The sequence below is a fragment of the Balaenoptera musculus genome, chromosome X (assembly GCF_009873245.2).
Source record: "Balaenoptera musculus isolate JJ_BM4_2016_0621 chromosome X, mBalMus1.pri.v3, whole genome shotgun sequence".
NCBI lineage: Eukaryota > Metazoa > Chordata > Mammalia > Artiodactyla > Balaenopteridae > Balaenoptera > Balaenoptera musculus.
Genome location: NC_045806.1, coordinates 109,430,586 through 109,458,371, shown reverse-complemented (window position 1 = coordinate 109,458,371; position 27,786 = coordinate 109,430,586). Strand labels below are relative to the sequence as shown.

At 37.6% G+C, this 27,786-nt stretch overlaps 1 protein-coding gene across 5 annotated transcripts in view; it reads left to right on the top strand.

The window, feature by feature from the left end:
- ENOX2 (ecto-NOX disulfide-thiol exchanger 2) overlaps positions 1 to 27,786 on the top strand; it is a 262,533-nt gene that overhangs the window by 91,714 nt on the left and 143,033 nt on the right. For 4 of the 5 annotated variants that reach the window (XM_036840857.1, XM_036840855.1, XM_036840853.1 and 1 more), the window contains exon 3: positions 25,882 to 26,025. The exons of the other annotated variant lie outside the window; for it this stretch is intronic. The gene's annotated coding sequence lies outside the window, so the exon portion shown is untranslated. The remainder of the gene's footprint in view (positions 1 to 25,881; positions 26,026 to 27,786) is intronic. 5 annotated transcript variants of the gene reach the window in all.

The following is a 27,786-nucleotide window of genomic DNA, read 5'->3' as shown; positions in this document are numbered from 1 at the left end:
GTTGTTAGTCTTTTTCTTATTGATTTGAAGGAGATTATCTATTCTGCCTACTAATCCCTTGTGCTTTGTAAATATCATCTCCCAGTTTGCGGCTTGTCTTTTAACTTTGCTTATCCTGCCTCTGTTGAACAGAACTTTTAAATTTTAATTGAATAAAATGTATCAAGGTCCTATTCTTTAAATATAAAACTGTATGTAAGAGAGTATCATTCCCATACAACCTGGAGTCCTTCTCATTAAATTAAAATAAAGCAACTTGAAGTAAGACACCAGATTATATTGATATGACTTCATATAAAATAAAAGCTCAAGAGGTTACCTAGAAAGCACTGGCATTGCCATCACTAAAAATGTAACTTCAACAGACGATTAAAGAAACTAAAGTTATGCAAGATGAAAAAGTTCTAGAGATCTGCTGTACAAGAATGTGCATATTGTACAGTAAATAACAATACTGTAGTATACACTTAAAAATTTGTTAAGAGGGTAGATCTCATGTTACATGGGGGGTTTTTTTGCCGTAATAAAAAAGAAACTAAATAATTCAGTACATGTCCTTTCGGCCTTAAAAAACAGTGATTTCACAGGAAATCTAAGTGTTAGTTCCTTTATTTATCAATAACTGTGTTCCTTGGACAAGTCATTTCACCTCTCTACTAATTTTTTTCATATATGAAGTAAGGAAATTGTATTATGTGTTCTCTAAGGCCCATTACAACTCTAAAAGTTCTATGGTATGGTCTAATGATTTCAAATGTTCAATAAGAATTTTCCCAATTTCAGATCATGCAGATTTTCAAGAATTCCACTAACATTTCTTGGAGGTCTTCTAATATACATCTGTACTCCCTTTTGAACCTTTGGGGGGGGTCATCAATAGTGCTAAAACAACTCCTGTAGATGTTCTTGGAAGACCTAAGCTAAGAGAAGAGAAGAGAATTAAGAAAGAAGACAAATTGTATAAGGTCAGAAAAGGAAGAGGGAATGAAGATAGTGACGTGTGTTTGGAAGGGAAGCCTCAGAACTATTCCATAACACCAAAGGCATCGGTGTCCTGTGTTCTAAAAGTCAGAAAAAATGCTTTTGCTTTAATAAAGAACAGAAGGTCTACTCTGTGGAGGTCAGTTGGTCAAATATGTGGATCTTGGGCAAATGCATCCATAGCAGTATCTGACTTACAAAGCACTGCCCTTGGCATTTAAAGATGACCCTTATCACGGCTACTGATCTCTGTTGGCAAATGACTGCCTTTTGCACTCGGCTTCCATGTGAAAACTACCTCCTGATTTGCAGTCAAAGCCACTACTAGACGACTTTTTAAAAATGTGATTGTGCTTTTAATATTCTAGGCCCAAATCCTGGCTCAGAAATAACTATTATATCCCTATGATCTACTGCTGCACCCCAACACTGTGTCCAGTGTGTTTGAAGTGAGCATCCTTAAATCATTCCTCTACTTTCCAGTCTCCAATTTCTTTTTCCTAATTATCTTTCATTTTGCATTTTTACTGTCCCTTTATCTATCTTCCAGTATCCCAGTTTCATTAGAGAATCTTAGTGTGGGTGATATTCTTCTGTAGGACTTCTAGGTGATGCTAATGAAACCATGCAGGAAGTCAGATAGCATCCAAGTCTCATAGCAAAATAAAAAGATAAGCATGGCTGCTCTGCTCCTCAGCACCCTTTTACATTATACTCAAGCCTCACAGACCACTAACTTTTCCTTGAATTTACTTTTGCACTCTCTGCACTCGGTGTCTTTGCTCCAGAAATCCCTTTTGCCTTCCCCTCATCTGCTTTACATATTCTTTAAGAACCAGCTCAAATTTGACTTACTGAAGAGGTCACTGAAGAATTAGTCACTGCACTTTTGAGCACTTTGTTTATACTCAATACCTTGTTTTATGGCTACTTGTTTATATCTTTTCTGCAGGTCCCCCAAACACACACACACACACACACACACACACACACTACACACATTCCGTAAACTTAATTTTCACTTGTCATAAAGATGTACCCCTTTACTAATGGTAACTGTGATCTTCCTTGTAAACTGTTCTACCCACAATTTTAATACATAAAGAATGAGAAGAGGAGGACACGTATAAGGAGCGACTTATTTGTGGACAACCAAAATAAACTTCATATTAGCCCAGTCCATGTGCTATAAAGCTTAGACCATAAGAAGAGAATGAAAGACAGCATTCTAAGACATATGCCTTGGCCTTGTTTAAAAGACCATGAAAGAGTGAATTTTCATTGCCACCCCAGTGGAACCTAGTACTATAGCAGTGACACCAATCTTGGCAAATGTGGAACTAGCGTCATTACTTTAGGTAGTGTACTGTAAACTTTCTTCATGACAGTGTTACAGATGCTATCTGAAGTGGGTATTCCAGCATCAACACTTGTTAAAATTGTGGTGACTGGTTCATTGTGTTTTCAACAGCTACACATAAATTAGCTCCTCCTCTGTAATGGAATAGCTAGTGCAGCTACCAACAAAGATGAAACAAATTGTAATTTTCTGATATCTTTGGGTAACTAAAGCAATATGTCTCTATTAATAAACTTAATAAAACTCTCATGAATATTATCACTTGCTCCTTTTGTCACTTTTATCACCATTTCTTGTTGGTCAATAGGGACATAACAGGAACTCACTTCCAGTCCAGAGGATTTTAAAGAAAATATTGATCAGCCTTAGCTAATTAAAAGCAACTAAAAACCTACTGATCTTTATATCACACACTAAGGCAATTAGGAGCTTATCATAAACATGCATTCTATGGTATACAAAGAGAGATATAAAATTGCTAGTTTAGTCTCTAGTTCTGTGAAATGGGAGACAATATACAAAATGAAGAACTATACATTCCATAGCTCAATAATGTGATAGAAACTGCATGTGCTTGGATAATACAAATTAAGGAGAGTTCCTTATGCTATAGGGTTATTCCCAGAAGGCTTTTTTGAGGGTCTTGTTAGGCTATTTTCTATACCACCAAAATCACATTTGCCAAAGTTTGGGGTCTACCTTTCTTGCTACGAGTAGCAGATATCTGAGATCTTTGCAGGTGTTACAGAGTTTGAAGTTTCTTTCCAAAGTCGCATATGCCCTTCTTTATACCAAATTAATGGTGCTTTTGTGTGTATTTTTGTTTGTTTATTTATTCCAGCTTTATGGCTAAATATTGGAACCTGCTCTTTCTAACCCGTTCACATATACAACTCACTTACCCATCTTCTATCCCACTTATCTTCACATCTCAAGGTTAGAAGGGGCTATGTAAAGAAGTCTTAGCTTTGTCTGTTGTTTCATTTGCAAATATTTTCTCCCATTCTGAGGGTTGTCTTTTCGTCTTGTTTATGGTTTCCTTTGCTGTGCAAAAGCTTTTAAGTTTCATTAGGTCCCATTTGTTTATTTTTGTTTTTATTTCCATTTCTCTAGGAGGTGGGTCAAAAAGGGTCTTGCTGTGATTTATGTCATAGAGTGTTCAGCCTATGTTTTCCTCTAAGAGTTTTAGAGTGTCTGGCCTTACATTTAGGTCTTTAATCCATTTTGAGTTTATTTGGGTGTATGGTGTTAGGGAGTGTTCTAATTTCATTCTTTTACATGTAGCTGTCCAGTTTTTCCAGCACCACTTATTGAAGAGGCTGTCTTTTCTCCATTGTATATTCCTGCCTCCTTTATGAAAAATAAGGTGACCATATGTGTGTGGGTTTATCTCTGGGCTTTCTATCCTGTTCCATTGATCTATATTTCTGTTTTTGTGCCAGTACCATACTGTCTTGATTACTGTAGCTTTGTAGTATAGTCTGAAGTCCAAGAGCCTGATTCCTCCAGCTCCATTTTTCTTTCTCAAGATTGCTTTGTCTATTCAGGGTCTTTTGTGTTTCCATACAAATTGTGAAATTTTTTGTTCTAGTTCTGTGAAACATGCCATTGGTAGTTTGATAGAGATTGAACTGAATCTGTAGATTGCTTTGGGTAGTATAGTCATTTTCACAATACTGATTCTTCCAATCCAAGAACATGGTATATCGCTCCATCTGTTTGTATCATCTTTAATTTCTTTCATCAGTGTCTTATAGTTTTCTGAATACAGGTGTTTTGCTCCTTAAGTAGGTTTATTCCTAGGTATTTTATTCTTTTTGTTGCAAAGGTGAATGGGAGTGTTTCCTTAATTTCTCTTTCAGATTTTTCATCATTAGAGTATAGGAATGCAAGAGATTTCTGTGCATTAATTTTGTATCCTGCTACTTTACCAAATTCATTGATTAGCTCTAGTAGTTTTCTGGTAGCATCTTTAGGATTCTCTATATATAGTATCATGTCATCTGCAAACAGTGACAGCTTTACTTCTTCTTTTCCGATTTGGAATCCGTTTATTTATTTTTCTTCTCTGATTGCTGTGGCTAAAACTTCCAAAACTATGTTGAATAATAGTGGTGAGAGTGAACAACCTTGTCTTGTTCCTGATCTTAAAGGTAATGGTTTCAGTTTTTCACCAATGAGAACGATGTTGGCTGTGGGTTTGTCATATATGGCCTTTATGACCATATAAAGTAAGTTCCCTCTATGCCTACTTTCTGGAGGGTTTGTATCATAAATTGGTGTTGAATTTTGTCAAAAGCTTTTTCTGCATCTATTGAGATGATCATATGCGTTTTCTCCTTCAATTTGTTAATATGGTGTATCACATTGGTTGATTTGCGTATATTGAAGAATTCTTGCATTCCTGGGATAAACTCCACTTGATCATGGTGTATGATCCTTTTAACGTGCTGTTGGATTCTGTTTGCTAGTATTTTGTTAAGAATTTTTGCATCTATGTTCATCAGTGATATTGGCTTTTAGTTTTCTTTCTTTGTGACGTCTTTGGTTTTGGTATCAGGGTGATGGTGGCCTCGTAGAATGAGATTGGGGGTGTTCCTCCCTCTGCTATATTTTGGAAGAGTTTGAGAGGGATAGGTGTTAGCTTTTCTCTAAATGTTTTGTAGAATTCACCTGTGAAGCTATCTGGTCCTGGGTTTTTGTTTGTTGGAAGATTTTTAATCACAGTCTCAATTTCAGTGCTTGTGATTGGTCTGTTTATATTTTGTATTTCTTCCTGGTTCAGTCTCTGAAGGTTGTGCTTTTCTAAGAATTTGTCCATTTCTTCCAGGTGGTCCATTTTATTGGCATTTAGTTGCTTGTAGTAATCTTTCATGATCCTTTGCATTTCTGCAGTGTCAGTTGTTACTTCTCCATTTTCATTTCTAATTCTATTGATTTGAGTCTTCTCCCTTTTTTTCTTGATGTGTCTGGCTAATGGTTTATCAATTTTATTTATCTTCTCAAAGAACCAGCTTTTATTTTTATTGATCTTTACTATTGTTTCCTTCACTTCTTTTTCATTTATTTCTGATCTGATCTTTATGATTTCTTTCCTTCTGCTAACTTTGGGGTTTCTTTGTTCTTATTTCTTGAATTGCTTTAGGTGTAACGTTAGGTTGTTTTTTGGAGATGTTTCTTGAGGTAGGATTGCATTGCTATAAACTTCCCTTTTAGAACTGCTTTTGCTGCATCCTATACGTTTTGGGTCGTTGTGTTTTCATTGTCATTTGTTTCTAGGTATTTTTTAATTTCCTCTTTGATTTCTTCAGTGAGCTCTTGGTTATTTAGTAGTGTATTGCTTAGCCTCCATGTGTTTGTATTTTTTACATATTTTTTCCTGTAATTGATATCTAGTCTCATAGCATTGTGGTCAGAAAAGATACTTGATGCGATTTCAGTTTTGTTAAATTTACCAAGGCTTGATTTGTGACCCAAGATATGATCTATCCTGGAGAATGTTCCATGAGAACTTGAGAAAAAAGTGTCTTCTGTTGTTTTTGGATGGAATGTCCTATAAATATCAATTAAGTCCATCTTGTTTAATGTATCATTTAAAGCTTGTGTTTCCTTATTTATTTTCATTTTGGATGATCTGTCCATTGGTGAAAGTGAGGTGTTAATATCCCCTACTATGACTGTGTTCTGTCGATTTCCCCTTTTATGGCTGTTAGTATTTGCCTTATGTATTGAGGTGCTCCTATGTTGGGTGCATAAATATTTCCAATTGTTTTATCTTCTTCTTGGATTGATCCCTTGATGATTATGTAGTGTCCTTCTTTGTCTCTTGTAATAGTCTTCACTTTAAAGTCTATTTTGTCTTATATGAGAATTGCTACTCCAGCCTTTTCTGATTTCCATTTGCATGTAATATCTTTTTCCATCCCCTCACTTTCAGTCTGTATGTGTCCCTCGGTGTGACGTGGGTCGCTTGTAGACAGCATATATACAGGTCTTGTTTTTGTATCCATTCAGCCAGTCTATATCTTTTCGATGGAGCATTTAATCCATTTACATTTAATAACGTAATTATCAATATGTATTTTCCTATTACCATTTTCTTAATTGTTTTGGGTTTGTTATTGTAGATCTTTTCCTTCTCTTGTGTTTCCTGCCTAGAGAAGTTCCTTTAGCATTTGTTTTAAAGCTGGTTTGGTGGTGCTGAATTCTCTTAGCTTTTGCTTGTCTGTAAAGGTTTTAATTTCTCCATTGAATCTGAATGAGATCTTTGCTGGGTAGAGCAATCTTGGTTGCAGGTTTTTCCCTTTCATCACTTTAAATATGTCCTGCCACTCCCTTCTGGCTTGCAGAGTTTCTGCTGTGAGATCATCTGTTATCCTTATGGGGATTCCCTTGTATGTTATTTGTTGTTTTTCCCTTGCTGCTTTTAATATTTTTTCTTTGTATTTAATTTTTGATAGTTTGATTAATGTTTGTCTTGGTGTGTTTCTCCTTGGATTTATCCTGTGTGGGACTCTCTGTGCTTCCTGGACTTAATGAACTATTTCCTTTCCCATATTAGGGAAGTTTTCAACTATAATCTCTTCAAATATTTTCTCAGTCCCTTTCTTTTTCTCTTCTTCTTCTGGGACCCCTATAATTCAAATGTTGGTGCATTTAATGTTGTCCCAGAGGTCTCTGAGACTGTCCTCAATTCTTTTCATTCTTTTTTCTTTATTCTGCTCTGCAGTAGTTATTTCCACTATTTTATCTTCCAGGTCACTTAGCCATTCTTCTGCCTCAGTTATTCTGCTATTGATTCCTTCTAGAGAATTTTTTATTTCATTTATTGTGTTGTTCATCATTGTTTGTTTGCTCTTTAGTTCTTCTAGGTCCTTGTTAAACGTTTCTTGTATTTTCTCCATTCTATTTCCAAGATTTTGGATCATCTTTACTATCATTACTCTGAATTCTTTTTCAGGTAGACTGCCTATTTCCTCTTCATTTGTTTGGTCTGGGGGGTTTTTCCTTGCTCCATCATCTGCTGTGTGTTTCTCTGTCTTCTCATTTTGCTTAATTTACTGTGTTTGGGGTCTCCTTTTCACAGGCTGCAGGTTTGTAGTTCCTGTTGTTTTTGGTGTCTGCCTGCAGTGAGTGAGGTTGGTTCAGTGGGTTGTGTAGGCTTCCTGGTGGAGGGGACTCATGCCTGTGTTCTGGTGGATGAGGCTGGATCTTGTCTTTCTGGTGGGCAGATTCATGTCTGGTGGTGTGTTTTGGGGTGTCTGTGACCTTATTATGATTTTAGGCAGCCTCTCTGCAAATGGGTGGGGTTGTGTTCCTGTCTTCCTAGTTGTTTGGCATAGGGTGTCCAGCACTGTAGCTTGCTGGTCGTTGAGTCTAGCTGGGTCTTAGCGTTGAGATGGAGATCTCTGGGACAGCTTTCGCCATTTGATACTACATGGAGCTGGGAGGTCTCTGGTGGACCAATGTCCTGAACTCGGCTCTCCCACCTCAGAGGCACAGGCCTGACACCCGGCCAGAGCACCAAGACCCTATCAGCCACATGGCTATATGACCGGGACAGGAAGCATAAGCCACAAATATCCCAGCTCTGGGGAAGTTGGACCACCTACATAACATGTGGTATCCGGGAGGCTCCAGGCTCACAGAACCTTTGGGAGTCCAGCATTTATCTTTCCCCTGTCATGCTTGGTGCTCCAGTTGGTCACCGCTGCTGTCCTGGGCTGTCCTCGCAGCTTGGCTGCTCTAACTCCTCCTGCGGCTGCCCACAAGGTAGCTTTGAGGTGGATGTGAAGGAGAGTTGAAAAGGTAATAGCAGTCTCTGAATGTAAGTTATTATTGTTAAAATAAGAAAATCAAGCATCTATTTAGTGATAGGAGTAAAGGAATGTTCCTGATTTTGCAGCTTTTCCAAATTTATCTACATCTTGTCCATAAGCTCCTACTTCTCACTGAATCAGATAAGACAATACATTTGGTGGTGCAGTTCACCACTATGTTGAAGGGCAGAAGTAACTATTTTTTTTAAATGTAGCTTGCTAGAGGATATCTGGGAAGCAGCAATAGATATATTGCCGTTTTGAGCTGAATCATTTTGTTGACCACAAGGCAGAACGGCAGCAAGCTCGAATGGGAGAACTGTAGTCATTATCCAAAGGTCAGACTTGATAAGCAGACTCTGCTGTTTCTTCCCCTAACTCGCATATGTCTGGAGGGGCATGTGGGCGGCAGGGGAGCCAGAAATCTCACTGTCAAAAGAGTGTTTAAGGGATTTTCTGCAAGTAGAACTGGCTGTATTCTGTACAGAATGACAGGATTCCTGTCTTCAAGGAGTTCTTAGTCTAAGGAAGTAAGGCAGCAGCAGGAGCTTCAGGTAGAGTCCACATTGGTCGTGTCTCTTGGCTCAAAGTAGGCATTCCATAAATGTCATTTGGATGATTGGATAAATGAATGGGTGGACAGACGAGTAATGAATGAACAGTGAACTTTGAAAGGTAATTCCTTGGAGTTACTGTGTGGAAAAGCAGAGGTGACAACTTGAAAACCTTTAGCAATATAATTTAGAGCCAAGCATCTACTTCCACTAGAAATTTAAATATTTGAAATCTAGACCAAGGGTGGGGAATACATTTATTATGTTTACTGATTTGTATGTAGAATGAAAACAAAACTTAAAATTAAGAATTCCAGCTCTTATACATGGTGTTATACTTCAATGAATTACTATATTATGAAGATAAGTTATGTTGAATAATTTATCATAATTATTTTTAATCAATTTGATTTATTTACTGCCAAAACATCTTGGAGGTAACTTTTACAATTTTTCTTTCATCAATGGTGAACCATGCAACAGTAAAAACATTAACCTCAACACAAATGCTACAGGTAAGGCAACATGGTGTAGGGGAAAGATTTGTAACCAGAGGGTCTGGGTTCTAGCTCCTCCATACATTCATGTTATAACTTTGGGTAAATCACTGAAGCTCCCCTGAGCTGCAGTTTTCTCCTCTATAATCCAAGGACATTAATCCCTTCCTCTATCATAAGGATGTTGTGTAAGCACTTGATGAGCTGTAAAATTCTATAGTGTCAGTTGTTGGGGAAGGAGTTAGAAATAATGTCCTAGTGCTCCAAGACTTTGATTTCTGGCATTCTGGTATACAGGGTGGAGTGCAGTTCCTGAATGTTGGCCACCACCCTGGGAACATTCAACTTAATGATAGTTACATGAAAGATTCCCTAAAGTTACCATTAAACAAAATGTATTTAACATGGCAGTTGAACAGATTGTAAGGTAGAAGTTTTGACTCCATTTAGATGCTGCTCTTTTGAAGACTTCACTTATATTTGCCAATCCACATGGCATGTACCATGCATTGCTCTGGTTTGCAATGACCAGAATGGAGTTGTTTCACTGATAGGCCCTCATAGCATTTGACAAGCACCAAAGTTGTTAGAAGCTTTGCTTCAATATAATTGTCACTCCCACTAAACTGCAAAATGACCATTTAAATTTGGAGGATTATTATCCTACTAAACATAAATCAATTCACTATCCTCTAAAATATAACTGTGTTTAAGAGCAATAGGCAAGCCACGGCCATTCTCTCTGTATTGGATGAGGTTATAGGTGTGTTACCAAATGCTCACATCAGGTTGTTACTGAAGCACAATTCTATATCCAAGAGGGAAGATTACTATTAAAAATGAGCTTTAAAAAAAGACATTTTATACATATATTAAAATAGAAAACATAAGCTGATTAGGCAAAGTTCCAAAGATTCATTAGTTTATTAAAGTAGATTGAAATGAATGTTTGAGAGATTTAAATAAATTAACCTTTAATGAGTACCCAAGGGCCAAGGAATAAGAATGACAGAGGATTAGGAGTATTTTGTCTGATTGTTGCATAATGCACACTGATTAGTTTTTTTTTTCTGAATGCTCATTGCTGCATAACAATACTAATAAATAAAAAAAAGATTAAATTTAAAATATCTCTAGATTGTAATTGTTGCCTGCTCTTATGTGTACACAAATATCATACTTGGATTTAATAGCAGTCCCTATAACTTTGGCAGAGGGATACAAGAACTTTTGTTAGCACATCATTACATTTTGAAATATCTCACATGTGAGCAAAGCTTTGGTCAATTAGACTAATTTATTCCTAACATGTTAGACATTCTTTTAGCATTTCAGCATTAGATTCTTATTCTGAGTTTCAGAATACTTGTGCTCTAAATAATATTAATTGATAGCAAGTTACTTAGAAGATATATTGGTATTTAAACATCTTATTTTAAAAAAACTTTTCTGCACTTCTAAGTTCTTATTTATAATTAGCAAAATTCTTAAGGAGATTTTTTTGGAGCAGTGTTGGAAATGCTTTGATTTTTTTCAGGGTGCCTTAGCTGTACTACCATTAAATCATTTACTGACTGCAAAATAAGTTTTGAGTAGGTGGTACCAGGAAGGCATTTTTCCAGGCCTCCCTCCTCTCTTGTTTTCTACCCCATTACTGAGTTTTATATCAGGTTTCTATTAATGTCTTCTATCCACACTTCTGTTATTGTTGTTTTATCTTAACTACAGAGCTTAGAGATCATGTTTCAACACATCTTTCAGATGAGGAAACCTTAACCAAAAATGACTTGCCCAAGGTTCTCCACTAAGTTAATGGAAGATCAGAGACCAGAGCTTGTGTTTTTGTGGCCTGTTCTTCCACTATACTTAACTGCTTCCTTTGCATTTTTTAGTTTACCAGATCCTTCCTAAAGTTCAGTGGAATCACTAAGGAATCATTGAGGTGACAAGTAATATAGGCAAACCACACTGCAGCCCGGTTTTATTAAATGTAGCTGTAGTTTAGACACAGTACTTCCCAACATCCTTCATGACGTTGTACGTGTAGTGGAGTAAATGAATAATCTACTTGAGGGCAGGGGTGACCGGCCTGGGGTCCCAAGGGTTGTGAGATTGGAGACTAATCCCCAAGGCAGTGTGGAATCTTTCTCTGGAGATAAGAAAACAGGCACAATATTTCCGAAGCATTTTAGCTGTAATCTCCTGAACCAAGGAAAAGAACATAATCCTGTAATTATATTTTGCCTGAATTTTTTCCAAGACTTCAGGTTTTGGTTTAGGGTTTTTGTGGTTGCTAGCAACCCTTCTAACCCTTTTTTCCCATCTTTTCCTTAGAAGCATCATAAACCAGACAAGTTTAGGTCTAACCTATTTATACCATACAACCAGTACAGTGCCCTGCATATTGTAGGTAAAGAGTAAATGAACTTATTCTCTAAGTGTTATTTGGTTTTAACTTTAAAAAAACACAGCACTTTGGGTAGTGTATGCTCATTTGTTCCGTTTAGACCAGTGGTTTTCAGTCCTGGCTGCACATTAGAATCACCTGTTGGGGGGACTTCCCTGGTGGTCCAGTGGTAAACAATCCGCCTTCCAATGCAGGGGACGCGGGTGCGATCCCTGGTCAGGGAACTAAGATCCCACATGCTGTGGGGCAACTAAGCCCGTGCACCACAACTACTGAGCCCACGCGCCTCAACTAGAGAGCCCACATGCTGCAAACTACAGAGCCCATGTGCCACAGAGAGAGAGAAAAGAAAAGGAATCACCTGGTGGCTTTTGAAAAATGAGCCACTTAGACCCCACCCTGACCAATTAAATCAGAATCTCTGGGAGTGTGGCCCAGGCATTGGTATTTTTAAAAAGTTTCCCAGGTGATTTTAATATGTACAGTGATGAGACACTGTCTTAAAGTCTCACTCTCTTCTGGAGATACTCCTAACAAGTCTTTGACGTTCGTGACTGAGTTGAGTCAAGAAGTAGCTGGTGAAAAACAAAATAATGTGAGAACGGCTTTTGGCACCATTCACCTTATAGAAAACCAGATTTGGGTCACATGTATATCAAAGAAAACGATTGCCTTTTAGTAGCCCAAAGGGAGGGTTCTTAAATAGAATTGGTTTACTGCACTATGGCTTTATACTCATGCTTGGCATCTGTCCAGGAGGCTAGGCTGCTTGGTCAGGTATTCAAGGCCCTAGTTCATTGTTATTGCATTTCTTCTTTCCACCATCAACTTAGGCAAGTGCCCAATTTCCAGGAAATTCTGAGCCTGTTAATTTACCAAGGCTGTAAATTTACCAATCCAAATCTGTATCCAAATGATGTATTTCCCCAAACCTTGAACAGGAGGGGCTCAAAAAATAACAAAGCAAGAACAATGGAAGATGGAGGTGGATTTAATTAGGGAAGGAGTGAAAGTTGAAATGATCTCTGGCTTTTGGGACCATTCCAAGATTCCTATGACATCAGTTGGAACAAGAGGATTCTTAAGTCTTTTCCAGTCCTGGATTCTTTTTAAACACAATTTTGGAAAGTTACTATGCTTTCACACTCTGACTTTACCTGGTATAACAGCTTCCTCTATTGTTTAATCAGAATAATTGTGTTGTATGCTTGGTGCCTCTGTGGTGCCTAGAACTCTTAGGTGTTAAGAATCTGTGCAATGTTTAAGGCCTATCTCCCACAATGGAACATGACTCTAACTCCCATACAGTGCTATTTTGTTGCAGAGAAACTCTTAAGTTGAAAATGTTCACGGAATTGAATTCGGCTATGGCATTCTCTTCGACTCAATCCATCACTTCACAATCTCCTAGGAGCCCTGATTTGCTCTGTCAATTGTTTGTCTCAAAGCATCTTCCTGAAATGAATTTACTTTAAAGTTAAAGATGATTAGAGTGCTTCGTCTCCAGGAGACAATTACAATGCTATATTCTTTGGCAGGGAGAAAAACAACATAGCATTAATTTTTTCAACCTTTCTTTGAGTATTGTTAAAAGGAGAATTGTCAGCTTAATCCAAAATACGATAATAACCAAAATACAACTGCTATTAAAATGCAAGGTTTTCTAATAAGGTCATTTTGAGGAGTTGTTTGGGAGGAGGAGAAAATGGAGAAGTATGCAGGGGAAAGGGAAGGAATCTGGTAAGTATTCCTGACCTTCAAAGACACTTTCGTCAGTGAATGCTGCAAACAAAATAAACCAAGTCTGAGACCTATTATTAAAATGTTATTCTCCCTCCATAGCCCAATACTATGTTATCCTGACTCTTAGACTATTATGCTTTATTTTTTTTTCTGGATGGATTGATATCTTTTGACAGGCTTTGTTGAGAATACATAGTAAAGGTCAAGAGTAAGCCATTTGATGGTGTTTCCTGGCAGCCTTTATCCTATGGCAAATAGAGATTGGAAGCAGTTTTCTTTTTCAGTGTAGCTTTGTAGATATGCTTCCAATGAGTTGTGCTTTTTCTCATACTGAACTCAGGATTTTCAGGACTGCGACTTAATTTTAAAATGGATCATCTCAGACTCCTCTCTTCCCCTCAACTTCCAGATTCAATCAGACACTAAATCCAGATGATTCCACTTCATGAATATCTCTGAAATCCATTTCTTTCCATTCATTGCTACTGGTCTGAGGTTACACTACTGTCATCTCTCCACTGTGTCACTTTGGTATTGTAACTGGTCTGTCTGTCTCTGGTGCCTTCTCACCTCCTGTGTGTCCTTCATTCTGCCATAAGCATGAACTTTCTAAGGCAGATATCAGATATTGACAACCCAGAACACCTGCAAACCCATAAACATCGAGAATGAACCCTGAGGTCCTACAATAAGTGCTCTGATAAAAAGGCTCTGTATACTCCTATAGAGAGAGCTTTTGGGGAGTAGGAAACATTTCATTGAATAGGTAACATTTGAGTAGGGTTTTGAAGGTTGAATAAAAGCTTTCCAGGTGGAGAAAAGGGAAAATTGTATTTCAAGCAGAGGGAATGGTATATACAGAAGCACAGGATAGAAAGCCCAGAAATAAATCCATCCATATACCGTCAGTTGATCTTCAACAAGGGTGCCAGAGTGCACAATGGGAAAAAAATAGTATGTTCAATAGATGGTGATGAGAAAATTGATATCCACATACAAAAGAATGAATTTGGACCCATATCTTACACCATACACAAAAATCAACTCAAAATGGATTAAAGATTTAAATATAAAACCTGAAACTGTAAAATACCTAGAAGAAAATCTAGGGGAAAAGCTTTATGACATTGGTCTTGGCACTGATTTCATGATATGACACCAAAAGCACAGACAATAAAAGCAGAAATAGACAAGTGGTACCCCATCAAACTAAAAGGTGTTAGCATAACAAAGGAAACAATCAACTGAGTGAAAAGTCAACCAACCTATTGAATGGGAGAAAACAAAAGAGGTTAATTTCAAAAATATATAAAGAACTTCTATAACTCAATAGAAAAAAACCCTAAAACCCAATTTTTAAAATGAGCTAAAGACTCAAATAAACATTTCTCCAAAGAAGGTATACAAATGGCCAACATGTACATGAAATGGTGCTCAACATCACTAATCATTAGGGTAATGCAAATCAAAATTACAATGAGATATTATTTTATACCTGTGAGGATGGCTATTATAAAAAAAAACAAAGATAAGTGTTGGCAAGGATGTGGAATGATTGGAACCCTTGTACACTGTTGCAGCTGCTATGGAAAACATATGGAGGTTCCTCAGAAAATTAGAAATAGAACTACCATATGATCCAGCAATCCCACTTCTGGGTATTTATCCAAATGAATTGAAATCAGTATCTTTAAAAGATATTAGCACCCCAATGTTCATTGAAGCATTATTCACAATAACCAAGATATGGAAGCAACCTAAATGTCCAACAAATGAATGAAGAAAGAAAACACAGTACATACATTCAATGGAATATTATTCAACTTAAAAAAGAAGGAAATCCTGCAATATGCAAGAACATGGATGAAGCTTGAAGATACTATGCTAAATGAACTAAGCCAGCCACAGAAGGACAAATATTGCATGATTCCACTTGTATGAGGTATCTAAAATAGTCAAACTCATAGAATCAGAGAGTATAATGGTAGTTACCAGTAGCTGAGTGGCAGGGGAAATGGAAAATTGCTAATCGACAAGCACAAAGTTTGAACTATGCAAGATGAATAAATGCTAGAGACCTGTTGTACAACATCATGCCTATAGTTAACACTACTGTATTGTACACTTAAAAATTTGTTAAGAAGGTAGAGCTCATGTTAAGTGTTACTACCACAATAAAATAAAGTTTTTAAAACAGAAGTGCAGAGACATGCAAAGGCATAGCATGTTTGAGGAATTTGAGAAGTTTGGTATGAATGAAGTAAAGGATACTTGGGGGAAGTGGCAAGAGATGAAAATGCAGTAATTTGGCCCAGATTTTCTGTGTATTTATCTGCCCTCCTTTCTGGTTGCGATTTTTTTGAGGAACAAAACTGTTTCTTATCAAGTCCTGAAATCCTAGGGCCTAGGATACTGCCAAGTACACAGAATTGTTTGAATGAATTGGATGAATAAGGAGAGAGGCTGTCAATATTGTTTGATTGATTCATTCATTCCAATACGTATTGAATACTTCAATTAGACTCCAGACTGAAGCAAAATTAAGATCCTACTTATTCTTTTATACAACAACAGCAGTAAGACTTGTTTCAAACACAGATTAGTTCTTTTTTGCAGGCTTTTCCTTTATAGTCATTGTTTTCTCAAGGAGTAGATTCTAGCTTTCTCCTCAGTAGTCAGTTTGATTTCAGCCCAGGTACCTCTCTAAAAGAGTTAATCACTTGTCAACACCCTATACTGATACTCCTGAGGTGGAATTGTTATAAAGGAAGTGTGGATCTATAAAGATGCATTAGCATATTACAGGAATCTCTGTTTTCTCCCGTGTGTTTAATTTCACAGCCAACAACGGGATTGTTTATCATACATTCTTGAAAAACTAGTTCAAATGAGGCTCAAACATTAGGAGTACAGAAAGCATAACTTCAGAACATTAATGATACAGTATAGCAAAATTAATGGTGTAGGGGAAAGGAGAGAGGGTAATATTTTTGGTCGTGTAAATGAAGGTTTACTCTATTTATGTAGTTCTATATTTAGGGAATGCTAAATCACAATCTCATCATTGGTTAATTAGAAAGTAATTAAAATTGTAGCACAGTGATTGGATAAATAGTTAATGAAGGCTAAATGAATGAATAAAGGAAATCTGGTGAAATTACTGTGTACATTTGGGGAAAAACAAAGATACACGTTATTCATACAGTGTATCAGTCTTAAAGGATAACCAATATCCTTCCAGTATTAGTTGATAAAATTAATTCTCCAAAGACCAAAAGAGTTTTAGCTCTCATTCTCCCTTCAAAGCATCCTACACAGAAATGCAGATTTATCTGACTGCTACTTCAATTTTCACTCACAGCATGTGAAATTTTGCTGCACTTTGTTTACAACTTATTTACTGGCGTCTTAAGAATCTATTAAAGTAAATTAGTGTGTGTAGTAACTGTTCCTACTGAAAGAGCTGGCTCAGCCTAGGCCCCTGACCAGATCCAACTGACTAGCTAGTTGTCAAAACCGGTGGAGTGGTTTCTGCAGGGAGAACTGTGCTTGCTTTTGATAATTACCTCAGCTTTATGAAGTCAATCAGCCTGAAGGGAAGACCTCATTACAGATCTGACAAGATAGACTCCAATTTCAATACCAGAACAACTCTCTGCCCTCAGGCTCTGAAATCTGCAATTATTTATTTTATTTAGACAGAGACACCCATAATATAGTACCTCTGGGCACCTTCTCAGGCAAGTATTAAACAGATAACCTAATGGTCAGTATGTTAGCAACCTGCCCCTTTCCTGTCACTCAAGTAGAAAATTGGTCAATAGGAATTGCAGCATGGCCTGGAGCCAGCTCAAAGTGGGCACTGATGAATCACCATCTTTCTAATCCTCCACCCCCAAAGATGTGGAGAGAAGGGTAGTTGCTATAACCGTTCCCAGGGCTAAAGTAGAGGAAAATAAGACTTTCTCTGAAGACTGCCAGACTTTATCCTAAGGAAAATGATAGATCGCCTGTCTACCATCTGTCACTTTGAACTGTTCTATCAAATCAACATTTTTTGAACTTTGTTTTCATTGAGGAATGTGATTTCGCTGTGTTTCCCAAGCCTTACGTTGAACAAGGGAAAAGAGTCCTGAAGCGTTCTTCTTGAAGTTAGAAATATGTATTTTGCTTTCCTGCTCATGGAACTCAAATACCTTAACAGATTTAGTTCAGACTTCTCTCAAATAATTCACCTTTACCAGGCCTGGGAGATATCAGCCTCCTAGGAAAAACACAGAGAATATTCTGAGCATAGGAAAATATGGATTTAGAGAGAAATGGACCTTCTGTATTCCATCTCAAGTGTCACTGTTAGCAGTGTTCTAATGATACAGCAACCAGCTGAAAGTGAGCACTGATTAAAGCTTTGGGAGGAGGCATTTCAGTTTTAAGGGGAAAATGTGGTTCTTTCATGTTGGAAAGTTCAAGGTGGTGACAAATATGGTCTCCTTTCCTAAAAATAGTGCAAGCAAAGAGCAGTCACTGACTACTCCCAGCATTATTTACTAATGCTTTACCTTGATGGCTGTGTATTATCTGAAAAACAGGATTATAAAATGAATGCAAAGCTAACATCTTCTAAGCCATAAATAGGATGTAGTGTGGGGGCCTAAGGAGCCACACTATTCAAATTTTCTTATTCCATTTTTGGGCAAATACATATAAATCCCCAACTGAGTTAGAAGAAGGGAGCTAACACTTATTTAGTGTCTGATATATGATAGACCTTAGACATACATTCTCTCATTTAATTTTCTTCACTTCCCTATAAGGGGAGTCATTATCATCCCCATTCTGCAGTACAGAAACAGTCTCAGAGAAATCAAGTGACTTGTTTTATACCCCTCGTAAGTGGCACACCTAGTAAGTGGCAGATATGGGTTTGAATCCAGGTCTGACTCTAGAGCAACTTATAAGATTTTCTGTGATGATGGAAATACTTTATACTGTGCTGTCCAATACAGTAGCCACTAGCCACATGTGGCTACTGAGCACTTGAAATGTGGCTAGTGCAACTGAGGAACTGAACTTTTTATTTTATTTTATTTTAATTCATTTAAACTTAGATTTAAATGGCTTCATCTGTCTAATGGCTACTGTGTTGGATGGTACATCTCTAGGGATTGCCTTTTCTTGACTGTAGTTTGTAAAGCAGGAATCCGTAACCTGGTGTCCATAGACATACTAGGAGAAGATCCATATATGGGGTTTCTTTTATGGTGTTTTCTTATAGAAAGGTCTTAGTCAGTAGAAGGACTGCTTTGCTTCTTGGAAAGGGAGAGTGAAGTTATGCAAAGTCATAGTCAGGGGTACAGTGTATGATAGTCTACCACCACTCCCCAAAGAGTCTTCCGGGATCCTAGGATAGAGGGGATACCAGGAATGCTGAAGGAACCCCCCAAACCATATTTCCTTCTCCCTTCGTAACAGCCCCAGCAGCAGGTTGGTTGGCATCTGGGGTGGGAAACACAACTATTATACCCAAAGTTGTAGCTGAGTTCAGTTCTATACACATGTCTGGAGTGCTTATAATATTGTACAAGGCACCATGCCAGGCATCTTGGAGGAGGAGAGATGTTTTAAAATGACTGGGACATAAAGTCTGTCCTCAGGGAGTTTACAACTTAGTGGTGATGGGCTGAGGCAGGAGGGAAGGGAGAATAAGACAAATACTCAAAGAACTATAACACAAGGCATGCTCTGAAAGGCATAGGAAAAGTACAGATTAAGATCTGAGGAAGGCCAGAATGGTGTTTATTAGTAATAGTGCTTATTAGCTGTGTGACCTTGGGAAATTTAAATTCTGTAAATTTACATTTCTTTGTTGTAAATGGGGATAATAACTAGAAAATAAAATAGTGGGATAATGAATATAAGGCAGGACGCATTCTGAACAGTCAATGAATGGTAGTTCCCCTGGTGGCCCTGCTCCACTGCTGTGTATGTATTGGGTTGGGTGGAGGTGGATAAGGGAAGGCATCATGAAAGAAATAGCATCTGAGATAAACCCTAAAGGAAAGATAGTCTTTTGAAGGCTGGAAATCAAGAAGTAAGTGGAGGAACAGCGTGAGCCAAAGCTGTGGAAGTAGGAAAGTACTGGAATGATACAATGAATGCTAGGTAGTCCCATTTTGCTAGAGTGTCAGCTTTTTCTACCTAAAGTACGATTCCCCACACCAGCAGGATCAGCATCACCTGGGAGCTTGTTAGAAAAGCAGAACACAACCCAGACTTATTGACTCAAAATCTGCATTCTAACAAGATTCCCGGGGAACATGTGTGCACATTAAAGTTCAGGAAGTATTGAAGTAGAGCACAAGCTGGAACATAGTAGGAGACAAGGCTCAGAATGGTGGGGCCTTATTAGGAAGGACTTGAATGCCTGACCAAGTAGTTTGGGGAGTCATTAAAAGTTGCTGTAGGATCACTGTCGATGAAAATCCACCTGTGACCTGTATCACACCTTGAAAAAGGTGACTTAAGCATCATTTTGGCTCTGAAAATTTTTATGCTCACCACCATTCAAGCAAGCTCCTTAGTAGAAGAGGACTTTGGCCCTTTTCTTTCTGATCACTTCCCCGTTCCCTTCGCTCACCCATTAATCTTTTACAGTTACCCTTGCCTCAGCTAAATCAGTTATACAGAATATTGAACCCTCAAAATTGACAAAGTAGGTTTCATTTGTTTGACATCAGCTAAGACCTGGAACTGAGAAATGTTCATTTGTTTTGGCTACTAACCCCTGTGGCTGGAGAGCGATATTGCAGTCCAACTCTTTTTAGAAATTGTGAATATTCTCTCAGAAGTAGCAGGTGGAATTGCTGGGTAGTGAGAGCTAAAAATGTGGAGTCAGAGGTTTTCAGGCCAGGACTGAGGAAGGAGGAGGGGCTCCCAAGGATGGATAAATCCTACAAAAGCACCTGCCAGCACATCAAAAGCTTGGCTATTATTCTAACCCGTTACTTCAAGAGTTTTGAATTAAAAACTAATTTGGAGACCTTCTTTACCATGGAGTCCCATATCCGATTTTAAACTAAAGTCAATTGGAAAATAGGACTCGGGTTACAGAAATTTGTTTTATACACAAATTAGCTATAAAGTTCCTTTTGCCAAAAACTGACATTCTATTTTTTCAACATGAATGTCTGTCTGGAGACTGCTGCCTTGAATTGAATTTACCAGATTTCTCAGGACCTGACCATTTTCTTTTAAAGAGAACTAATCCAGAGTAGAATTGTGTTTCTTTGTGCTAAGGTTGAACCACCTTAAGTCTGTGGGCTGCAGCTGCAAATAAGAAGTGACAGGGACCCACAGGGTCACGTTTTGGTGCTGTAACCTGGGGCAATCATTAAACGTGTTAGATTGCATCATGAAGGTTAGTCCTAATTTGACCTGATAGTAGAAAGCTCTGTAAAGTGAATTGTGGCAGTAACTATTACAGCAGCTGGGCACAAAGAGATCATTGATCTTTCACAAGAATCATGAAAATTCTTCAGTGTTTTCCTCAAAGCCCAGGAATCATTTGTGTCTGTATGGCAGACATCATTGCATGTGAACTCCTTGACCTGCAGATTGGAGGATTCATTGGGAACCACACTTCATTCTGAGATGTTTAATCCCCTGGTTCCATTGGTTAATAAATGTCATTCTCCAACGACCCCATCCTCACCCTTCCCCAATATGCATACTTTCTATAGTGGCCTCATGTGGGTTATGAAGTCAGAGAATCTGTATTTTGACATGACATGAAATAACAGCTGGTCAGCTGTCTAAACCAGTCAACCTGGTTTTAGACGAGATTACATTACCACATGGACTTTAATTGTGAATGTAAGATACAGAAATAGCAGAATTCTATAACACTAATATTTATTATCTATTTTACTTTAACAATTCGTGCTTCCTTATAGACAAACTCTATATCTTGTGGGGTTAGGCGATGAGGGGACAAGATGGGAGGAGAAATGAATGAGCAAGGATCAAAGTTTTATTAAATTTATCCTCAAGAATAAAAGGGCAAATACTATGAGGAAATATATAAGACTTTAGAACATTTCTTTGTTCTGTTAATTGTTGGTGACTCCCTCATTTGTTTTTCTTGCAGTGATTATCAGTAGAGTCCTTAAAAAGTTAGACATCCCATGTGCTCATTTTAGGGACAATAAGCAAGTTAACAATTGAACAAAATGTATCCTACTTCACAGGCAGTCTTGGGGAGATGAAAGGAACCCTCAAAATAGAGTAAGTGGTAGTTTTAAAAAAGGTAAGGAAAGCAAGCTGAATCCCTAGGAGCATAGCAAGGAATGGTCCCCAGGCTAATAAGTAACCCCTGGATTTAGGCCTGTCCTGAATTCTATAGATAAGATTCCTGCTTTGCATAGAAGAGTGAACTAAATAGCCTCAAAAGTTTCTTCCTAGGGAATTTCCTGGTGGTCCAGTGGTTAGGACTCCACGCTTTCACTGCTATGGGCTGCACGGCACAGAAAAAAAAAAGTTTCTTCCTAATCTAATATTTTCCTAATATCTTCCTTATCTAATAGTTCCATCATATCTAGTAGAAAAATGGTAGAAATAGCTTCCATAAGAGATTTAAAGGTAAATTCTGTAGTTTGGGTGAGAATTAAAATATCATAATTGCTAATATTTTCTTTTCAAGCCATAATTGAAATTTCTGCAATAAGAATTCTTGAAATTAAAGTGGTGGTGGTTTTCCTTTTAGAATTTAGGTAGTTTTAATGGGGCTATTTTACTTAAAATAGCACTCTCAATGTGGACCACATATACATGACACAGAAAAGATCCTATAATTACCTACTGATTTACTGGTTGATTTAGTGCTGTCTTAAAGGAGGAATGAAACAATACAATAAAAGTAGCTGGGAAGCACTAGTGTCATAGAATTTTGCTATGTCTATAGCTCTTGTTTTCAAACTACAAATCTTTGGAGACTGTACTGGGTCTTGGATAATATAAAATGTGGATTTGTAGTCAATGGATTAGCTTACTGAGTGGGATGTCTCTCTCTCCTTGATATGAGGTCTTTTTCTATAAGAAACAAGGCCTGAGATGGTGTGTTGAATTATCAGGATTTTCATATATTTGGATCATTTATGAGGTGGGTACACAGAAAGTACTTGAAATCTCGGTCTTATTCAGTGCCAAACAAAAATCTGTACATTAGTACAGGGAGCAAAATACCTAAAGCCCTAAAGTTACCATCTGGGACTAAATAAAAGGGAAGAACAATTATAGCCAAATGTCTATGACTGAATACATTTAATTCATCAGATTTTGTTCCTGGACTCCTTCAACTTTTAGAAAACAGTACAAACAGCAATAAAAAGGTTCAATGATGAAAGTAGGGTATATCCTTGGATAAAGGCAAATTCAGACCAATCTCCTCACATTGTACATCAAAAATTCTAGAAATTAGAAATGGAAATTTGCAGTTAATATTTATTGAGCATCTGCTATATGCCAGATGTGATGCAGAATGTTCTACATATGTGATCTCACTTAATCCTTTAAACAGTCCCATGAGTTAGGTACTGTTATTAGCCTCCTTTTACAGATCATAGCTCTGAAGCTCTGTAATATCCTCAGTCATCAACTTAATAAGGCAGGAAAATGGACTAATATATTATTCTGTAAAATTATCAAATGCAAAAGAAAAAAAATTCTGATTAACCATTATTAATCAGAACCTCCTAATCCCTGAGCATTCCTTTTGATAAAGATTTTACCATCCTGCAGTATAGTACTCAAATGATGGAGATGCATTTGAAATCTAATTATTTCAAGTAATGTTGATATAATCAGCATCAGAACTTTTGTCATTAATTCTTTATTCTAACTACATGAGTTAATAGAATGCATCACCTACTTCCACCCTATTGAGAATTAATTCATTTAACACTCACTATGTGCCAGGCATGGTGCTAGGCACCAGGGATACAGTTGTGGGAGAGAGAGAGAGAGAGGTCCTCCTTAGAAGAGCTGCTTACAAACTTCAAACTTATAGGGGAAAAGTTTGTTTTAATTCACTTAGAATATATATATTTTTGCTTATCTTTACAACAGCTCTGTGCAGTGTTATCATCCCCCTTTCACACATTATGAAACTAAGACTAAGGGCGATTACGTGAATTGCCAGAAGCTACCCAGATAGTAAAGGACAGATCCAGGATTTGAACCCTGATCTGTCAGGCTTCGAAGCACATATTGTTTCCACTATACTATTACATCTTCCATGGAACTTTTTTTGGTCAGTCTGATATTGCAGAAAGAAATACCGAGAAAAGTTTTGGAATAGTACACTAATCACATTTGACTATGTGACTACTCAGGTGCAAGAAACATCTTCATTTATAAATTATATAAAAATCTAGTCTTCTTTGAAAATAGTCTTGGTCATGATCTGAATGTTTTCTAATACATAGCTATCAGTGTTTGTTTCTTTAGTTCTAGTCATGGTAGGGATTTAATAGGACATGGATATGATACGGTGAATGGTTGACTTAAGATACAGAAGCAAGTTTTCATTCTTTCACTTACTCACTCAGATGCTGTAAAGGAAAAATGTTTGACAGGTCCCAGAAGACATTTAATGGAGGTGTTCCACGTGGAATCTGATTGCAGAAGAAATGGTATTTGTTACATGGGCTGAAAACAGCATAGAGATATTTTTTTATTAAAAACAAGAATGTAAAGCCATTTTGTTAGAACCTTAGCATTCATTTTACTGAAACTTGATTGACCTTTAGCTGACGGGATTCCAAATTTTCATTGACATTTTACAACATTACCTTAAGAATTGTACAGCTGTGGGCCAAAGAAAAATTGAGGGTTAAAGAGTGAGCCATAGCAGGCCAACTTGATTCCTCTTTTGATAGGATTAGAGGACCAGTAGATAAAAGGCTTAGGAGAGATCACCTAACTTTGGACTTTAACAAAGCTTTTCATTCCACATTTCATGAAGTTTTTTTTTTTTAAACATCTTTTTTGGAGTATAATTGCTTTACAATGGTGTGTTAGTTTCTGCTTTATAACAAAGTGAATCAGATATACATATTCATATATCCCCATATCTCCTCCCTCTTGCGTCTCCCTCCCACCCTCCCTATCCCACCCTTCTAGGTGGTCACAAAGCACCGAGCTGATCTCCCTGTGCTATGCGGCTGCTTCCCACTAGCTATCTATTTTACATTTGGTAGTGTGTATATGTCAATGCTACTCTCTCACTTCGTCCCAGCTTCCCCTTCCCCCTCCCCGTGTCCTCAAGTCCATTCTCTATGTCTGCGTCTTTATTCCTGTCCTGCCCCTAGGTTCTTCCTGCCCTTTTTTTTTTTTTTTTAGATTCCATATATATGTGTTAACATATGGTATTTGTTTTTCTCTTTCTGACTTACTTCACTCTGCAGGACAGACTCTAGGTCCATCCACCTCAATACAAATAACTCAACTTCGTTTCTTTTTATGGCTGAGTAATATTCCATTGTATATATGTGCCACATCTTCTTTATCCATTCATCTGTCGATGGACACTTAGGTTGCTTCCATGTCCTGGTTATTGTAAATAGAGCTGCAATGAACATTGTGGTACATGACTCTTTTTGAATTATGGTTTTCTCAGGGTATATGCCCAATAGTGGGATTGCTGGGTCATATGGTATTCATGAAGTTTTAATTGAAACACTTGAAATTCCAGATGATGCTGCCAGAGGAGTAAGAAACTATCTCTGCTCATCCCTGGCTGAAACATATAAGACTTGGATAATAGAAAATGCCTTTTTCCATTTTATATGGTGCAGCAGCTACTAGTAAAGTGACCATGCTCTGGAATCATTTGAAGAAGATGGGATTAACACTACTCAAACTTGGGTTGTAACTCCCCATCACTCCAATTACTAAATAACACCCTTGCGAGTTCTATATCTTTTTTTTCCTTTTCTAGTTTGCTATGGAGTTATGGTTTTCTTTTTTGGAAGCCAACCTCTATATTATCGGTGGAAGTGACTTTGACACCAGGGTAGTCTAATGATTACATCTGCATCAATTCAACAACCCTTGCAATGAAGGAATGGGAAAAATGTCAGGAGATAATCTAAAAAGTACATGGTCAAGCTTTTCAAAGGAAGAGTGGGTCCATCCATAAGCCACATTTAAAGAGGGTCCTATCTCTTTAAGGGAAGAGGTAGAAGATAATTGATAGCTTGTGGTCAAAAATGTTAATTTCCGAGAAACAGGAGGGATCTTACAAATGGCAGAGTCACGGTCTTATAAGAGCCTATATTTTAATTCTGTATTTATCAACAAGATCTGTAAAAAGTGCAGAGGGCAACTGGCTTCAAGGAATTCACCTGTTACTCCTGGGCTCTTAAGATTTAGAGAGTTTTCCTCTAGTGGCTCATATAATAAAATCTGGAGACATCCCAGTCCTTAATGGAGTCTGGATTTTGGCTTTCTTTTTCTTCTTTAGGGTTGAACCAGCTGCCCTTTGACCCTGCCAACAACAACGAGCCCCTGCAGTTTGGCAGTACCAGTGGCCCTCTGGTCACAGAAGGCCTCATTGAGAATGGAGGGGAGTCAAGCAAGAAAAGAAAGAGAACAAATGCTCCTTCAGGTAAGCTAGGCGATAATCCATTCTCTTAGGCCGGTGCCACTGAGTCAACATTGTCCCAGAAACTAGTATGTAGTGGGCACTGTGCTAGGATTTGTAGGAGCTACAGAAATGAGAAAGAGTCCCCTGCCCTCGAGGAACTCATGGTAGAATAGAGGGCAGAAAAAGCACATACTTGAATAACTCTAATAATAAGATAGAGTATCATCAGTGCTGTGGTAAATGTGTAAAAGGGAAAAAAACTATGGGAGCCCAAACAGGGAAAGAGTTTAATTCAGCTTTAGGCATCATGGAACACTTCACAGCAGAAGTGGCATTTGTAGCTGGCCCTTGAATGGGTAGACTTAAGACAAGAAGAGATGAGTAAAGAACATTTGGTTTAGGTATAAGGAATTACATGAGTGAATGATGTCACTATACATCTTTCTTTGTATGTACACGTGGTGGCTACCCTCACTTGTACTCCTAATGTGGATAACTGCATACATTTGCATGTCCCCACCCCACCCCTGTTTCCCCCAGTACACACTATGCCCACATGTGTTCTATGCCCTCATAGCTCTCTTAGAACAGCTGATGAACAGATTGTCCTAAATCCTGTATAACAGCCAACTGAATTTCTAGCCTCCCCTGCAATTCCCCCCATCCTTCGTGCTCCGTTGGCCCATTCTCATGTTAAATTTCTCCAGAGTGAGTGGGGAAACAATGGGAGAACCAGATCTTAACTGATAACTTAATATTTTAAAATTTCATCTCTTTGTTACTTGGCTATTCATTTGAAAATAGTATCCGTAGTCTATAGAGACTGATCTGAGATTTTAAGATGGGCCTAATAGACATGTTCATGGGGTTTTTGGTTTTGTTTTGTTCTGTTTTTTTACTACTACTTTTACATTCAGCTTATAAAATGGAGCATATTTACAAACATACAACATCATACCTGACTCTTAGATCATAGGTCTTTCTGCTTATGAATCAAGATATTTATTAAATACAAGTTTGGAAAACAAAAATACAGTAAGTCATTAGCTATCTGGAGCCCTCAAGAAAAGTGTGATTTTTAGATAGCTGTATTTTCTGGAGCATTGGAAAGGCATAGTATACAGCCAAGGAACTGGACTGAGTTGTAGTCCCAGCTCTCTCTCTGTCTGTGGCCTAGGGTGTGTTCCTTAACCTCTCTGACTTTCACTTCAACTGTAAAGTTAGAAATGGTACTAAAACTTCTTAGGATTATTAGTAGAGTTAAATGAAATTATATAGGTAAAGGGCTTAGCTTGATATCTGCACACACTTCATCACTTAAAAAATCACTTAATAAATGTTGCTATTTTGTTGTTATTATTATTATATGATAATATTATGAACTTCATTGTTGTAAGCATCAATGCACTTCACATTTTTAGGTTAACCATTATGAATACAAATCGTGTGTGTGTGTGTGTATGTGTGTGTGTAAACTTATCTGTCTTTTTAAGGCATATATTCAACATAATCTAAACCCTGCTTGATCATTTAAAGGCAAAATTTTAGTCATTAGTCATTGTACTGCTCTATAATATTCTATTATAGTTTTCTGGGTTTACTAAGGAATATAGGCCTTTTAACTCTAAATTGTCCTAGGCTGTGGTGGCTTTTTAGTTATTACAGCCACATCAGCCACATTTTATCCACGTCCTGTCTCCTTTCTGCAGTCTGCAGTCATTTCTAGTTTCTCTCAGTGTCCCTTCATGTAACAGCCCTTTTTCTCCTTCTACTTAGTTACAA